This window comes from Schistocerca nitens, chromosome 1, assembly GCF_023898315.1.
Source record: "Schistocerca nitens isolate TAMUIC-IGC-003100 chromosome 1, iqSchNite1.1, whole genome shotgun sequence".
Classification (NCBI taxonomy): Eukaryota; Metazoa; Arthropoda; class Insecta; order Orthoptera; family Acrididae; genus Schistocerca; species Schistocerca nitens.
The window spans coordinates 168,015,232-168,034,250 of record NC_064614.1 but is presented as its reverse complement, the minus strand read 5'-3'; the positions used below and the strand labels follow the sequence as shown (position 1 = coordinate 168,034,250).

General features: G+C 44.2%; 1 protein-coding gene across 10 annotated transcripts in view; it reads left to right on the top strand.

Moving 5' to 3' along the window:
• Positions 1–19,019, top strand: part of LOC126244429 (rap guanine nucleotide exchange factor 2) — a 327,255-nt gene that overhangs the window by 122,878 nt on the left and 185,358 nt on the right. Inside the window, exon 1 of one of the 10 annotated variants that reach the window (XM_049948240.1) lies at positions 7,931–8,048. The exons of the other annotated variants lie outside the window; for them this stretch is intronic. The gene's annotated coding sequence lies outside the window, so the exon portion shown is untranslated. Of the gene's footprint in view, positions 1–7,930; positions 8,049–19,019 lie in introns of those variants that run through there. 10 annotated transcript variants of the gene reach the window in all.

The following is a 19,019-nucleotide window of genomic DNA, read 5'->3' as shown; positions in this document are numbered from 1 at the left end:
GCTACAGCTTTTGCCATCTCCGACTGCTAGTACCATGGAAGTTATTTCCAGGTGTCTGAACACGTGTCCTACCAATCTATCCCTTTTCACTCAAGTGTTTTCCCACGTAACTTCCTTTCTTGCCCCAATTTTGATGTTTAGTTTACCGCTAATCCTGTTTCTGACACAGTTAATTAATTTCCTCTTTCTTTCGTTTTACCCTGATCCATATCCTGCCTTGATTAAACTGTTATTTCCATTCTTCCTCACTTTCACCGAGGATTGCCGTGCCATTATTGAATGCTGTCGCTGATATCTCTTCAACATGAATTTAAATCCCGCACCTCAACACTATTTCTATTATTGCTCCTTCGACATAAAAGTTGAACCACAAGGGACAAAGACTGCATCCCCGCCTTACCCACGTATTAATGCGAGCGCTTCTCTGTCTTCCAATCTTATTGTCCACTGTTGGTTCTTGTACATGTTGTATGTCAGCCGTATTTCCCTACAGCTTACACCTATTTTTCTCAGAATTTCGATGTCTTGATCTGTTTTACGTTGTCAAACACGTTTTCGAGGTCGACAAATCCTGTGAACATGACTTGCTTTTATTATCAAGCGTGAAGTCAGAACTGCCCCTCTAGTGCCGTTCCCTGTCCTTGACACAAACTGATCGTCTCCTAACAGTTCCTCAATTTTGTTTTCCATTCTTCTGTATGTTATTCGTGCCGGCAACTTGTATGCATGAGCTATTCAGCAGATCGTGCAATAAATGTCGCATTTATCTGCTCTTGCTGTCTTCTGCATTGTGTGGTTTATATTTTATCGGAAGTCTGATGGTATGTCTCCAGAATCATAGATTCTACACGCTAACGTGAATAATCATTTACTTGCCACTTCCCCTAGTGATTAATAATTTTGTCTGCACTTTTTGTACTGAATAGATAAATAGGAAGCTGGAGGGTATTCATAATTTCTGCCTGAGAGACGTTATGCGATCACTAATCTCCCCTCATGGTCCTTTCGCGAATTTAATGTGGGAGGAAGCAATACAGTATTTGATGAAAAGAATCTGAACACCTATTAGTGGACATTAATTTGACATACCCACCCTTCGCCTCTATGACGGCTTGTACTTTGCTGGAGACTCTCTCAGTGAGGTGTCTGAATGTCAGTGAAGGAATGACAGCCCAGTCTTCCTCATTAACGAGAGAAGATAGAGATGTTAGACGCTGGGGTCTGGAGCGAATACGACGTTTTGAGTCATCCCGAAGGTGCCCCGTTGGGTCAGGAATCTGGGCAAGTCAGTCACTTCCAAGATATTACTGTCCACAAACCATTTCTGCACAGATTCTGCTTAACGACAGTATGCATTGTCACGCTCATACGTCGCCCCCGAACTGTTTCTCTTCTGTACGGAGTAAGCAATGCTGAATGTGTTCATATTCTCCAAGATTTAACGTTTTCTTAAGCGCAAGAACAGGACCACGCCCTCGCAACAAAAAACACTCCCATATCGTAAAACTACCTTCTACATGCTTCACTGTTAGTACTACACATGATGCCACGTAACGTTTTCCAGGCGTTCGCCAAACCCAAACCATTGTACATCTACATTTATACTCCGCAAGCCACCCAACGGTGTGTGGTGGAGGGCACTTTACGTGCCACTGTCATTACCTCCCTTTCCTGTTCCAGTCGCGTATGGTTCGCGGGAAGGACGACTGCCGGAAAGCCTCCGTGCGCGCTCGAATCTCTCTAATTTTACATTCGTGATCTCCTCGGGAGGTACAAGTAGGGGGAAGCAATATATTCGATACCTCATCCAGAAACGCACCCTCTCGAAACCTGGACAGCAAGCTACACCGCGATGCAGAGCGCCTCTCTTGCAGAGTCTGCCACTTGAGTTTGCTAAACATCTCCGTGACGCTATCACGGTTACCAAATAAGCCTGTGACGAAACGCGCCGCTCTTCTTTGGATCTTCTCTATCTCCTCCGTCAACCCGATCTGGTACGGATCCCACACTGTTGAGCAATACTCAAGTATAGGTGGAACTAGTGTTTTGTAAGCCACCTCCTTTGTTGATGGACTACATTTTCTAAGGTCTCTCCCAATGAATCTCAACCTGGTACCCGCCTTACCAACAATTACTTTTATATGATCATTCCACTTCAAATCGTTCCGCACGCATACTCCCAGATATTTTACAGAAGTAACTGCTACCAGTGTTTGTTCCACTATCATATAATCATACAATAAAGGATCCTTCTTTCTATGTATTCGCAATACATTACATTTGTCGATGTTAAGGGTCAGTTGCCACTCCCTGCACCTAGTGCCTATCCGCTGCAGATCTTCCTGCATTTCGCTACAATGTTCTAATGCTGCAACATCTCTGTATACTACAGCATCATCCGCGAAAAGCCGCATGGAACTTCCGACACTATCTACTAGGTCATTTATATATATTGTGAAAAGCAATGGTCCCATAACACTCCCCTGTGGCACGCCAGAGATTACTTTAACGTCTGTAGACGTCTCTCCATTGATAACAACATGCTGTGTTCTGTTTGCTATGCTGTGGGATTGCCAGAGTGTATAATGTGATTCAACACTGTAAATCACTCGTTTCCAGTCGTCCGCTATCCGCTCTTTACACCACCTCAAGCTTCGCTTAGCACTGACTATAGAAATGAGGTCCTGCTCGACTATTGCACCAAATTCTTTTTAACTCCTTACTCGAAGCCACTAAGCCCCTGTGTTAGCTGGTCGGCTGGTAGCACTTAGTAACTCACGAGTGATTCCTGCACTGATCTTGAGCGAATTCTTACAACCACACCCCGCAATGCCCAATGGTCCCTGTCCGTCTTGTTACTAGTCTTGTTACAGCTGTGGTTGTCTGTTCACGTTTCCATTTCAGAGTTACATTCCAAACAGTCTACTTGGGTAGCTTTAGATGGATTTGTCACACAGGTGACATCCAATGACCACTCCTCCTTCGAAATCACTGAGCTCTCATGTCCGTCGAATTATGCTGTTACAGCTTCCATACTGACAACGTAACACTCCTCGCCACCTTTTATTCTGGCAGGTCCGCCTCTCGTTGACAAGCGTCACATAATATTGTCCGGAAACTTTTGATCAGACTCTGTGTGTTGCCTTCATCTAACGTACGCTTCAGGAACTTCAGCAGTAAACCTCTACACATAATTGTAATAAAATGGAACACCTACAGCTTCCGTTACGATGTTATTTATTATGTGGTTACCAGTTTCGGTGCTTCAGTACACCATCTTCTTGTCTTAACTGGTGCTGAGGGTGTGAACTCCAATCGCATACACGATTCATCAGTGGCCAACATCTATGAACTGGTTTTTGGCAGACGACGTTCTCTCTCCAATCCTAAATTAGTTGATTATTGGAGACACAACATCGTTTTTATAGGCAGTCTGTGAAAACTAGTTCATAGATATTGGCCACTGCTGAATCGTGTATGCGATTGGATTCACACACTCAGCGTCAGTTAAGACCTGAAGATGGTGTACTGAAGCACGGCAACTGGTAGCCATATAATAAATAATGTCGTAAGGACGGCTGTAGTTGTTCTACTTTATTACGTAAGTGAACGGCCGAAGTCCCACGAACCTCCAATCGGAAGGATAGACGTACAGAAATCTACACTTTTACATCCGTACTGTGAGAGACATTGTGAAATATGTGTTGGAGGATACTCTTTAATGTCATGTAAAAGGACAGGCACAGATGAGGCGTAGAGTAAATGACTCCATGCAAGCCTCTTTGAGAGCTGTTACTCGCCTAAATCTATCCTTACCTTCTCTTCGCGTCATATCGTAGGAGGATGAAGAGTATTCGTACTTCCTGCCCTGAAAGAAGTTTTCCATGGAGGCTTTCGCGTCTTTCATCCAGCGTTTGCCACATATATTTCACTATATTTGTTACACTCTGCCGACAGTCATACACGCCTCTGACCATTCGCATAGGCCCTTCTTTGTACAAGGGACAGTCAAAAATGAAAACGAGACAGATGGAAAAAACTAAGTAAACTACTCGTATTTATTATTTCTAAAGTATTCACCATAACTGTTAGTATATTACCCCCCCCCCCCTCCCCAGTCAGAAGAGATGATCAGTGCCTTCATAGACGAAAAAAAAAGTTTGCTGTTGCCTACGGAACCATAATTTTCGGCGGCCACTAATGTCTTTCTCTAGGGCTCCAAAAATATGGAAACCGCACGAGGAGAGATCGGGGCTGTACGGAGGATGTGTAAGGGCTTCCCAGGGAAACTTTTGCAGTGTAGTCTAAAGAATAGGCGCGTCAACTCCTGGAGAGTGATGATGACCTTTTTATTCGATTGCAGGGGCCCGTTGCTAATTGACTTTTCTGGAACAAGGCCCAAAATTAACGCACAACGATACGTAGACACTCTGCAGTTCCAAACGCCCCTGAATCTTGATGGACGGCATCATTTTTGTTGCATGATAATGCCCGCTCACATGTTGCCTAGGCTGTTTCAACTGCGCTGCAGAAGTTTCGGTGAGAAGCTCTTTAGACACCCTCCATACAGTTCCAATCTCTCCCCGTGCAATTTACATGTTTTTGGAGCCCTGGAGAAAGACATTTGTGGCTGTCAGTTTGCTTCGGACAAAGATGTGGATGCCTGGCTACAATCATGGTTCCGTAGACAATCGTAACCATTTTCACATTAAGGAATTAACCGCCTTATCTCACAGTGAGATTAATATATTAACAGTTATGGTGATTACTTTTGAAATGATAAACAGTTAACTTTCTTTTTTCCCCGTCTGCCTCGTTTTCATTAGACAGCCGATACGTGTTCCATGGCCCCTGTTGGTGCAATACACAAGGACTTTCTTGTATCCTCTGCCACTAAATTTTGACGATAATGTCCTCCGTGACTCTCTCGCGCTTACTAAAGTAATCCTTGACGAATCGTGCGGCTCCTTTTTACATCTTAATCCTACGTGACAAGGTCCCAGACTAGCGAGCAACACTCAATTTCGCTACCTATTTCGTAGGTCAACTTTAATTTCATTATAATTCTTCCAAAGGAGGTGCTAGCTTCATTTTCTTTAATGTACGCAAGAAACCGTTAAATTCGGCGTAATGGCTCGGGTTTTCTCAGCGTGATTGATTGTCAGAGTGCTTCCGGGTGTTGTGCCGAATAGTTATTTCTATTCTATGCCCAATATTCTGACGACCGACCCAAGTTGTCGTCTGCAATGTTTTCGACTTGGCGCCCAGGCAACAAGAACACCTGGAGAATGGACTTCATCAGCCGCCGGAATATTGTGTTTAAAACGGAAACCGTAATCTGGAGGCACACTGTTGATTCGCGAAAACAGCTTCTGCCTCACTTGCACTTCGTGAGATTGGTTTCACAGCGAGGCTGAAAAGGAGATATGACGAAGATATTGAGGTGGTAGGTGACCTCCGTTGCCATTCAGAAAGACTCTCGCAACCGATCCAACTCGCAAAGTAGGTCTCTTTGACGTGCCATATTGATTTCAGTAAAATATTGCTGGGTGTCTAATAGCTCCATGTCTGATGAAACTATCGACTTTTCGATAGCCATTGCAGGCAGTCTTCATCAGCGCGTCTATCCTAAATCTATATGAAATGGTCACCGCCCACGCTCTTACGTTCTGAGTTGGCACTACCTGCGGGTGCAATGGAAGCACCGCGCTCCTCGGGTGTGTGCCGACTACAGCTGGGTGCCAAGGCTGAGCACATGATCAATCACTAACATAATTGATAATTTCTTCTCAGATTTACTGTATTACTACTTTTAACTTACAATAGCCTTTTTCCCGCGGCTTCGCCTGTGTACGTGTATGTTGCATTCACTTCGCACACACGTATATGTATTTCGCATGTATTTAACATATTTCACACATTTTTAATGTGTATCTGTAGCGAATATCGCCCTACATCATTAGATGAATCTGTGCCGTTCAGACGTGTGTTGACAAAATTATTGGCTCGCTGCAGTGTTGATTCCCAATACCTTGTTGACACAATTCACAACAAGAATAAGGGACAGATTTCGCTTCGTTCTTCTGAAGTATTCCAATTCAGTTAAACGCTGGAAAGATATAAAGATATACCAACAAAAATTCTAACGTTTTTACATGTCACTCCTTCTTGTCTCTATCCCCATCCCTGGGGATAGCAGGGGTATCTTACTCCCACAGTATTTTTAGACAAATAGTAAGTCACGTATATACCAAATTTGGGTGAAATTGCTCCAGACGTTGCTGAGTTATGCCTTCGTGTCACCCCTCACACCCCCACCCTCAGACACAGTGTGCTGAGGTTTTCGAACTCTCCGAGTAATTTTTTCCAGATAGCAAATGATCGGGACTGTCACCAATGAGGCTAACGGCGCCGAAAGCTTTGGATTCGTTCGCAGTACTGCCCTTTATCGAACAATTTTACGTATAACTGCTTGTTGCCCCACCTCCACGCCTAAGTGTGGAAGTGTATATTATCCCGACAGCATCGAGAATCTCTTGCCCATCGCGAATTTCCAAGAGACTGGAAAGAAAGCGCAGATGACGCGTATGTATAAGAAGGATAAGAGAAAGGACCTGAAAATTACGAAGACTTATTGGTTTTTTGCAGAATTCTTGAACATTCAGTTAGAATACAATAAATTTTCTTGTTATGGAAGAGCCTCTGTCCATAAATCAACACGGATTTAGAGAGAGTCGTTCGTGTGAAGCTCATCGTGCCCCTTTCTCGGTGATATTCTGTGAACCATAGATGAAGGAGGACAGGCAGGTTCCATATTCCTGGATTTCCAGGAAGCATTTGACACGGCGTCCCATTGCAGACTGTTAACGAAGATAAGAGCATACGAGTCCCGGCCAGGTTCCTCTGCTGTTCGTCTGTGAGAGACGATGGCACACTGTTAGAGTCAGATTGTAAACGTTGCCCACACGAGGATTCCCCCACCACTCACCAAAGTGGACTGTGACTCGTCATCGAGCGTCCGTTGACGGAATTTCTGATCATCTGCTGCAATCTATGTTCTCATTGACGTGTGATAAGGGCTGGTTGCTTTTCACCCTACAGGAATGGCTACATACGGTGGTTGTTGTTGTTTTATGCTCTTTGAACTGTCTATTCTTTGTTACAAAGCGTGATATTCGACTCTGACTCCCGTGAACTTGTTGCCCTTGGTAGTTTACTCGGAAATCCCAGCTGCGGTTTTTTCCGAATTGAGGACTTTCAAGATACTTACTTAGTTTCTGCATGACCTCGGAGTACTTGTCCCACAGGTCATCTGACCACGGTCAAATACGCTGACATCGTGCGTTTTATATATCCCGCGTTTGAGTTTCACGCTGATGCCTAGATCTCGCGCGATGCTACCCATGTGGCACCAAATAATCTCTTCGCCACATCAGTGGGAACACGCTATACCAAAACAGCCAGTGTTTTTAATTCTGTAGCCTGGGTGCATCGAAAACAAGAACTCTGACTTCCATGGCTGTTTTGTAGTTGCCCCTTTTGACTCTGGCCCATTTCGCGGTTGCCCCATTTCACTGTGTTCAATTTGACTGTGGCCCAATTTGACATTTGGCCCATTGTTCGTAAATTCGTATTGCTCCAGTTTCGCGTCCTGCTTTATCACATTACTGAACTTGATCGCCTCTCTCCTGCAAGTTCTCCTGCCGGACGACTAGTTCAGTGTGCGGCCGCTTGCCAGGAAACAGAACGCGCGGGATCCTTGAAACTGCCTCCGCTCCCGCCGGTCGCAGGCGGGCGCTACGTCATCGTCAGCGGACAGACGAGCAGCTGGCTTCCTGCGGCCGTATCGGGCGCCGCATCCTGAGGAAGTGCTGGTCCGCCTGCCGATACAGAGTCCGCCTGCAGTCGGGCGCGCCATGGGCATGCTGAAGCACGTGCCGCGCCCGGGGGCGGCGCCTCCGCCCCCGCACCCGCACCACCACCTGCAGCGCCGCCGCCGCCGCAACAGGTTCCTCTCGCTGTCCTGGCCCACCGCCCTCAGCGAGCAGGTGCGACTCCGCCGCTATCCGCCGCCTCCGACCGAGACCGTGTGGTGCTTCTGTTTCGTGATCACTTTCTTACATTGTGCTTTACGGAATATAGTGCACACATTCTACACACGCAGTGGATGACTCAGGAAGAACGTGCCATATTCGCTGAAGTGCTAATACTACATCTCCCATAATAAATGCCATGTGTTGGATTTTCCTTTAGGACGTTGGTGTCTAAAAGCGTACAAAAATTTATTCAGGTAACATACAGAATCAGGTGAGGTGGCGTGTAAACGCTAATCGAGGAATATTTTTGTGAGATAGTTTCCTCTGAATCATTATGATATCTGTAAGTTCCAGTCTACCAATCTAAAGGTCTGGGGTTCCAACCCCCGTCAGTCCTAAGATTTTTATTGTTACCTATCGCTTCTTTCATCTCTGACAGTGATCTGTTGATGTGAGAAATACCAGTTGGCGTAGTGGTTCTGTGGCCACATCAAACTCCAGGTCCCTGTAATCGGTTCAAAAGCCGGAGGAACCCCACGACATACCACGTCCAGTAGAACCGTGCCTAGTAAATCACTGCTTTGTTTGAGTAAAACTTAAATTTACAAGGGAACTGAACTCAGTTTTTGCCAAACTTAAGCAGTTACTTCTGATGCGTCTTCCGCCACTGTACTTTTTACTCGATTCGTCATCTCTTAAGATTTCCAAAGAGTGGAGAAATGATTCGATGTTAAATGAAGATGTCCAAGGGAAAAAATTGTAGTGAGGTAATAATAATGTCGTGTGGCACAACATCGTGGTGCAGGCCCCTCAACTGGACCCCACTTCAGCGACTTGCGTGTCCTTCAGCCAACGGCACCTGATTTCCCCGAATGGTCACCCATCCAAGTACTAACCGAGCTCGACGTTTCTTAACTTCGATGACCATGCGGGAACAGGTTTTACCAACGTGGCAAGACCGTTGGCGGTAGTGAGGTTGGTACAAGGAACACAACCCTCACACTTAACCCGTAACATCTGTTGCACTGAGTGGACTTAACAAGGAAATCCTAGCGAATGGTTACTTAACGTCTAATCAAAGCGTGACTCCTGGCTGTATCCATCTGGCTGCTGAATGAGAAGTTTCTGAAGCGTGTTTACTTAAAATAGCGGTGCAGGCGCTATCTCCAAAGAAGCACGTAATTTTCCCTTGATCCTGGTTCTGCAGTTTTTAGCGAGCTCCTGTTTACTCATTTGAGATGTGTCTCTTAGCGATACTCTTTGTATGCATTTACTTACGTTAAAGGGAATGACGACACATGCAAGGGCCGTGTAAATAATTAATTTACTGCAGTTCGTAGGACTTGAAGTGCAGTTTTCGTGCGACACACACCGAAGTGTACATACAGTATGGTGCGTGAGTCACATGGATTTATTTAAACATTACGCTTCGCAGGAAACGTACGACACAGGTAATTGGGAACTAGAACTAACCGGTGAGTGTTTGGTACATCTTACAGAGATATTCACAACGAAGTGTTGACACCACGAGTCACTGTAATGTATACCTGGGACAGCTCTCAACAACCCGTCATGCTATGCCGTCATTGTTTATTGATGAAACGAAAATGCAGTATTAGTACATTTCACATCAAAGAAGCCATTTTTAACTACTACTACTGTGCCTTTCCTGGTGGTCGAGTTTAGTATTAAATCACTTCATTAGCCAAACGTGGTGATTGTCGCTTTGAAATCAAACTTCAGCTAATTCTGTAAAACATCTGAATAACTTTATATGTGGTTTTATTTTGGAAAGTCCCTACTGAACAATCTCGTATTTTTTCAAACAGTTGCAATGTCTACACTAAGCACAAGACTGCTTAGAAACGACTGAAAAAAGGGCCTTAGAGTTACTGTAGAAGTGACACAGAGAGAAAAAGAGGTACGCTTGGAGTAAATTTCCATACCAGTGCTTTTCGTACCTTATTAGAACTTCAGGCATAGCCAGTGATTACGCAACTTTCCTTTATTTGGACAACACTAATTGTTAGATTACTGGCTAGGTCATTAGGTGTATGCAATATTTTCTATTATTCTTATGCACTGTGCGTGCTGCCCCTTTTCTGTTGTATAAATAAAATGTTTCGGTAACAAGGAGGAAGAAGGACCATGAAAATGTGGCCACTTTTAGCAATGAAATCATAAAACTCTCACTTCCCGAATATGGCACATTCTATCTGAATTACTCAGTATGTTGTCTTTCTTCGTATGGGATAATTTTTATACTTCGGATTCTGCAGCTTCTTTAAAATTTCAAGACGTTTTTTTTCTTTAATACGCAGCAACTGCAATTTATTGTGTTTATTTTTCCGCAACTAATTTCAAACTAACGTGGTCATCACGCAAGCACGCCATTACAAATTGAAGCTCTCAGGGGCTGAACTATATACCAAAAATCGCCAGCATCAAAATATTATCAACAAGTTATAAAGTTACTGTGTTCTATTTACGAACGTAGTTAAATTGAAGTCACGTATTGCGGAGCGCATTTTAAACGTGGCTCCCGAGACATTCTGATCTATTGTGGAACATGTCGTTTCTCGGTTTCAAGTTGTGGCAAAAAACTGTGGGCAGCATTTGAACATGACTTGAGCCGTCTCACAACAATTAGAAACCAATGTTATTTTGCCTTTTATGCGGCTTTTGGCCCCAGGGTAATTAAAATCCGATATCACTTTGCTTTTTATTAGGTGTTTGGCCTCGGGTCAGTTACAAATAGATTTTTCCACTCGAAAGTGGTACGACATCGCCGTGATGGATGGGCTTATCGAACTTGTGCAGCTCAAGCCATAGCCGTCGTACTGCGATTCATGTCATTTGTAGCCGACCCTGTTTACGCTAAGATGCTTACAGTACCATCTGCTGGTAACATTTAGTTTTTTTTTCTATATCGTTTCTCCCTACGTCAGTTCAAAAGTAAATTCAAATTTGACGTCATCCGCAGCAATGATTCTCTTTCTACAGTGTTTTGAAACTGTAACTTTAATTATGGAGCCCGCATCTCGTGGTCGTGCTGTAGCGTTCTCGCTTCCCACGGCCGGGTTCCCTGGTTTGATTCCCGGCGGGGTCGGGGATTTTCTCTGCCTCGTGATGGCTGGGTGTTGTGTTATGTCCTTAGGTTAGTTAGGTTTAAGTAGTTCTAGGGGACTGATGACCATAGATGTTAAGTCCCATAGTGCTCAGAGCCATTTAATTATGGTCACCCTGGATAACGAAAAAAGGTTCAAATGGCTGTGAGCACTATGGGACTTAACATCTATGGTCATCAGTCCCCTAGAACTTAGAACTACTTAAACCTAACTAACCTAAGGACATAACACAACACCCAGCCATCACGAGGCAGGATTCGAACCTGCGACCGCAGCGGTCGCGTGGTTCCAGACTGAAGCGCCTAGAACCGCTCGGCCACTGTGACCAGCCCCTAGATAACAGTAGGAACAGTTGGTTAGAGGGAAAATCGTGAACATATCCGTCATAAACGTCAAATGATCATCTGCTTTATTTTATACGGAGATTTTTTAACGTTTTTGTACGGGACCGTAGCAGATACAGTATTTTTTCACCGTAATCAATAATTCAGCAAAAAAATGGCTCTGAGCACTATGGGACTCAACTACTGAGGTCATAAGTCCCCTAGAACTTAGAACTACTTAAACCTAACTAACCTAAGGACAACACATACATCCATGCCCGAGGCAGGATTCGAACCTGCGACCGTAGCGGTCGCGCGGTTCCAGACTGTAGCGCCAGAACCGCTCGGCCACCAGCGGCCGGCAATAATTCAGCAGCTATTTTTTTATTTCGTTGTTCGCTGCCCCGAAAATAGTTGCGAAAATAAAAAAAATGTAGTTGTGGAACTTATTTCCAGGGTAAAAATATATTTGCGGTACAAATAGCTGGGCAGTACTTCACTTCTCTTTATTCACGAAAGAAATTTCCATTATCAGCAGTATTTATGAAGATGACGTTCTGTTATGCGGATCACTTCGCATCCACTACGTTCCAGCAGACTTGTAAAAAAATAAATAAATAAATAAAAAATAAAAAAGCGCTTTAAAAAGTCGGTCATAGTGACAACTACATCACAGTGTACATTTACTCTATTATGAAGTATTGTTGTCAGTATCAGTCACATCATAGTCAGAGTTCACGTTTACGATGCATGAAATATGCAGATAATTAACTAGGAAACTTGCACGAAATGTATGCCTCCTGCAGCATGTGAACAAATGTGCATTTTGTCTTCTTGATGAGCATAGATTCAAAAGAGATGTATTTGGCAATCTTTAAATTCAGCTATCACGACGCGTAAAAGACGCCATGATATGTCGACATCGCAAGAGGATGGCGGTAACACGAAATGAAACAAGATCTGTCTTCGCAGAACTATGTGATCTGATCTCCTGTGCCACTTCCAGATGTATAAGAGTTTGGCATATTTTTTCTTTAATACTGCTCTGCAGACCCCACGCCGAGTCTCTGCTCATCGGGGATTGTCGCTTCTTTCCGTTGGCGGATGCTCTTCCTGGCGCAACGACGTTGCCGTCAACCAACGGGAAGAATGTGTTTTACGTCATCTCTCTGATAATCGCGTAAATTCTTAACTGTGCGTGTTCGTATTGTAACCGTGCGAGCGAATGCGATTAGGTCGTTACTACGGCGATCTCTCAGCTATCACCCTAGACGTTATGCTATTACCAAGCAGTTAAGTTCTTTCAGTGTGTAAGGTAGTCTGATTGTAATGTTGAATCATTTATGTTTATTGATTGCAATAGCCGTCGTTTTACTCTTCATTCGAGGACAGCCGATGCTAGTTTCGTTTAATGGAGCTTGTTAGTAAAATTCTTCGATCCAGTCGCGCACCTGTAAAGATATTCCTTGTGATCGCCCCTTAATTATGAGGAACAGTGCGGTACAGCATCGGACGCCTTTGTAATGTCTAGAAAGATGGAAAAAGCCTGTTCACACGCGAGCTATTTTTCACACCAGTGTGTTTTTCTTTCTTTTTTTCCGGAAGTGGTGGTGATTTTGTGGCACAGGCTTTGTTTTCCTCCAAGAACGTCATAACGTTGGAACTTAAAATACGCTCTGGGATCCTGCAACCGGTAATTCTATGCACTTGATGTTTTACCCTTGTCGTAAACGGGAGTGTGGTCCACTTTTTTTTATTCACACGAAATTACTCGCTGCTCAAGATATTCTGATATACACTGAAGCGCCAAAGAAACTGGTGCAGCCATGCGTATTCAAATACAGAGATATGTAAACAGGCAGAATACGGCGCTGTGGTCGACAACGCCTATAAAAGACAAGCGCCTGGCGCAGTTGTTATATCGGTTACGGCTGCTACAATGGCAGTTTATTAAGATTTAAGTGAGTCTGAACGTGGTGTTATAGTCGGCGCACGAGCGATGGGACGCAGAATCTCCGGGCAGCGATGAAGCAGGGATTTTCCCGTGCGATCATTTCACGAGTGTATTGTAAATATCAGGAATCTCCGACATCGCTGCGGCCGGAAAAAGATCCTGCAAGAACGCGACCGACGACAACTAAATAAAGTCGTTCAACGTGGCGAAGTGCAACTCTTCCGCAAATTGTTGTCTATTTCAATGCTGGGCCATCAAAAAGTGTCAGCGTGCGAACCATCGAACGAAACACCATCGGAGCCGAAGGCCCACTCGTGTACCCTTCATGAGCGCACGACACAAAGCTTTGTGTCTCGCCTGGGCCCGGCAACACCGACATTGGACTGTTGATAGCTGCAAACATGTTGGCTGGTCGGAGGAGTCTCGTTTCAAATTGTAGCGAGCGTCTGGACGTGTGTATGGGTATGGAGACAACCTCTTTAATCCATGGACCGTGCATGTCAGATGGATACTGTTCAAGCTGGTGGAGACTCCGTAATGGTGTGGGGCGTGTGCAGTTGGAGTGATATGGGACCCCTGATGCTCTAAATACGACTCTAACAGGTGGCCCGTACGTAAGCATCCTGTCTGATCACCTTCGTCCATTCATGTCGATTGGGCATTTCGACGGACGTAGGCAATTCCAGCAAGACACTCCGACACCCCAAACGTCCAGAATTGCTACAGAGTAGCTCCAGGAACACTCTCCTGAGTTTAAACACTTCCGTTGGCCACCAAACATTATTGAGCATATCCGGGATGCCTTGCAACGCGCTGTTCAGAAGGGATCTTGACCCCGTCGTAATCTTACGGATTTATGGACAGCCCTGCAGGATTCATGGTGGCACTTTCCTCCAGCTCTACTTCAGACATTAGTCGAGTCTATGCCACGTCGTGTTGTGGCACTTCTGCGTGCTCGCGGGGGCCCTGCACGATGTTAGGCAGGTGTATCAGTTCCTTTGGCTCTTCAGTGTATAAGAGCTAGTAAAAGGTCTAATCCGCAGCGTTTTCAGTGCAAAACTGGAATAGAACTGCGACAGTATGATAGCTGTCAAATCGTGGTACGGTTAATAGATTATTATCTGTAGATTCACTTTTAAATGTTGTGTTAAATAGTTCGACAAATTTTATGGAATCCTTGGACATACCTATTGCTTTTACAGAAGGTTAGAACCTTTTAGTTTTTTGTAATTGATCTTTCGTCGTGATCTGTATTTTCGACTTTGCGGTTGACCTTCTTTACGAATGTACGAGTTGCCTTTTCATTTTTTTCTGTTTCCCTCCACTCTGCTTTGTAGTGATAGAGTGTAAAGGGCTCCCTCCACACAAGACCGATATATTTGTACCGCTGGTAATCTGGGCAGCACTGTCTTCTTCGATCGGTTGCTCTCTTCGATCCCACTACACAAGAGCAGTTTACCAGGCAGTTGCCACCACTGTCTCGAACGCCACTGTGTCGTAAACTTCTGTTAGGAAAGAAGAACGGCGAAGTTTAGCAGCGGCCATAGTTTTTTTTTGCATACGTCGACTGATACTAGTAGGTAGTTTATCGGGAGTTTAAATACCTCATCAAAATATTTGTAGAATTCTTTTCTTGCGAACTATAGCCTATGTATTAAGGAACTGTTAAAAGTATGTGCAATTTTGGGGTATTTTTGACCAGTTTATTATTTCAAGTAAAACTGTGATCGGTAACAGTAAATTGTTGTGATTCTTCAATTTCTCCTGGCGTATTTCTTCCTCGAACAGTCCACGGGTATATTGCCGGTCCATAGTGTCATTTGATATCAATAAGTGACACGTTAAAGTCTAACCGAAAATGTTGTAATTTTTTTAATTTCATAGTTTTCCTTTTCTCTCTTTCTTGTCTCATTCTTACTATAATTCAAATAGGTCTTGTCATGTTGTTGGCGGAACTAATAAGCATTTAAATTTTGTTTCTCTTTTTGACGCGCTGATGACTTTGTGGCTCGCGATGTGCCCTCACATGTACCTCTATATCTATGCTCTGGAAACCAGTTGAAGTGCATGGCAGAGGGTACTTCCTACTGTGCGCTGTTGGGGCTACGTCTCGTTCAATTCAGTATGGAGAGCGAGAAGAGTGATTGTTTAACCGCCTCTGTTAACGCTGTATTCCTTCCGATCTTGTCTTTGCGATGAATTCGGGAGCGGTATGTAGGGGTTTGAAGTATATAGATACATCATTTAAAGCTGGTTCTTGAAACATGTACGGTCGCAGGTTCGAATCCTGCCTCGGGCATGTATGTGTGTGATGACCTCAGATGTTAAGTCCCATAGTGTTCAGAGCCATTTTTCTCGAAACTTGTGTAAGTAGGCTTTCCCTGAATAACAAGTTTGTTTGCGCGGCCATCATCCGCAACAACCATATATAAATTTCACTTACCAAACATAAGACGTTTTCATGTTACGAACTTTTTTCTTGACAATTTCCATGTTTTTTGCACTAATTTCTGTGGGCACTCTTAGTCTTTTGTGACTAATTGTAGATTTTTGCCGAAAACCGTGATTTAAAGTCGTAACTACTGTGTGTTCACTTTACGTCTCTTCCTGTTTTGTTTGTTTACGTACACCTTGCCAACCAAACGGAAGTATATGCTGAAAACTAACGTCTGTTCATTTCTGTTCTCTTTATAGTATCTATCTATTTCTCTCTCTCTCTCTCTCGCTCTCTCTCTCTCTCTCTCTCTCTCTCTCTCTCTCTCTCACACACACACACACACACACACACACACACACACACACACACACACACACACACACACGAACGAACATACGTTGGTTTTCAACATATACTTCGTTGGTTGGTAGCATGCACGTAAACAAAGCAAACAGGAAGAGTCGTAAAGTGAACACGCAGTAGTTACGACTTTGAATCACGGTTTCCGGTAAAATGTGTGCGACTAGCGGGAGAAGACTAATTCTGAACCTCAGCAATTAGCACAAAGAACATGAAAATAGTGAAACATGAAATCGCGCGTATGTTTTGTAAGTGAAATTATAGTGCGGCTCGAGCATGTGAACAGATGAGATGAAACGCATATGTCAGCCAAAAACTGGAATAACTGTCAGTAAATCACAAAACGAATATTTCTCACAATAGTGTGCCTCCATTTTTAAGTGTTTGCTAGTACTGTTCTTTCAGCATTTCCCTGTCGCTCTTCCATTGACCATTCTTGCTGCCCTTTTCTGTAAACGTACAATATCTCCTGTCAGTCCTATTTTGTAAGAATCCCATATGCTTGAGTAACATTCTAAGATGGATCGTGCGGGCGTTTTGTATGCAATCTCCTTTTCAGACTGATTGCATTGTCCTAGTATTCTCCCAAATAACTGGTCGGCCACCAGCCTATATGGTGATTCAATTTCATATCCCTACTAATTGTTATACCTAGCTATTTGTATGGGTTGATCGATTCCTGCTGTGACTCGATGATATTGTAGTCATAGGATATTTATGTTTGTTTCGTTTTGTGAGGTAAATTTGTGGAGTAAATTCACGGACGTCCTGTAGAAACCTCTTCAAAGAACTGGGTATACTAACTACTGCCTCTCAGCTTTCTGTATTCTGGGAGGAGGTACTTTGGACCAAAACAAGAAAGAAATATCCGTTAAATATGGGCTGTAAAATGCATGCCTTAAGAGCTATGGGCACTTGTATAGTAGAAGAAGGATGTTTCACAGTTGCAAAGGTGAACAAGTAGTCATAGCTTTTAAGGTATGCACCTCAGAGCACAAGTTTACTGGACTGTGATTACTTGTTTTGGTCCATACTACCTTCTCCCGAAATATGGAAAGCAGAGAGCTTGCAGTATCAGAACTATTTTCACTTATAACTTTCGACTCGGTCATTTCCCTACCAGAGTCCCTTCTGCATCATCCCTGAAAGTTTGTAACGTCATCGCGGAATCACCATATAAACAGCGAACAAATATGATCCTAGTCGTGTGGCGTCTCTGCCGAAATGCCCTTTACTGACGTACGTATCCGCCTGCTCGTACCCAACTGAAAGAGTCAACACGAATCACTTCGCTCGGCTCGCGTGTTTGGCGGGAGTCGATGATGCGCGAAGTGCTTCACCCGAATATAGTTATTCTAGTGTTACTGGAAGTTGCCTTTTTTTACGTCACACGTCAGCTAATAGGGTCCCAACCAAACTGTGAAGTGAAACTAGGTGTAAGATATTGTGGGCCCAAAAGCCAGAAAAGTTGCAGCTGCTGATATGGATGTGGATGTGAAGTTTCCTGCTGCTCCTTGTGTGGAGTAAGTGAAGAAAGAATCAGCAGCCTTATAACGCTCACCGATAACCATGCGTGATTAAAGTGCAGCTCTGTATTCAACGTGAAGACGATAGTCACACTGGTATCTCCCCGTGGTCGCTTATAACGCAACCCATGGGAGGGGAGGGGAGGGGAGGGAAGTACGGCGTTACGACAGCTGCTCTCTCTTCCCAGCTGTCCTGTTCTGTTCCGGCGGTTCCTCACCTCCTAAACGTCGATTCATTCTGGGCGTCAACGGAACTGAACGAAACGGAAAGCGACGTCATCATCAAGTGGTGGCGTGTTCATTCTAAACGGAACGTCAACACACCTTTTCGCTTGACTCAATATCGAATAGCTGAAGTGAGGATATGAGATACGTGTACCAACAGTGATAGTAAAAGTCGGAATATATAGTACCAGTGTTAAAGAACTAATAATGATAATATATGAAGATGGTATCTGTTCTTTCGGATATGTCCGTTGATACGCATCGGCGACCATGCAGCTCTCTATAATGAAATGATAATTAAGTCAAGACATTACGCTGTCGACAGGCCTTGATGTACATCAACGGGGACAGTTGAAAATGTGTGCCCCTACCGGGACTCAAACCCGGGATATCCTGCTTACATGGCAGACACCCTATCCATCTGAGGCACCGAGGGCACAGAGGATAGTGCGACTGCAGGGACCGATCCCTTGCACGCTCCCCGTGAGACCCACATTCCCAACTGAATATCCGCACATTACATGCGTAGTGCCCCATAGGACTCGGTAAGATTGTCTGCCGCGAGTAATGAGTGTAATGGGCAGGGACGCTACGAATGTAGTGTGTGGACATTTAGTTGGGAATGTGGGGTCTCAAGGGGAGCGTGCAAGGGATACGTCCCTGCAGTCGCACTATCCTCTGCGCCCTTGGTAGCTCAGATGGATAGAGCGTCTGCCATGTAAGCAGGAGATCCCGGGTTCGAGTACCGGTCGGGGCACACATTTTCAACTGTCCCCGTTGATGTATATCAACGCCTGTCGACAGCGTAAGGTCTTGATTTAACTATCATAGCAACGATAAAAGTTAATGAATGGTCAAACCGAACTTCATAATGGATGTTCTTGATAATGTTTAGTTGATAAATCCGTGTAGAAGAGAGAGAATAGGAAAAGTGTTGTTGAGGTATTTCACTAGGTAGACGTTTACTTGTTGGAGAAAGTATATACATGCAAACACATCAAACTATTTTGGAAGGCAATATATAGAGCCT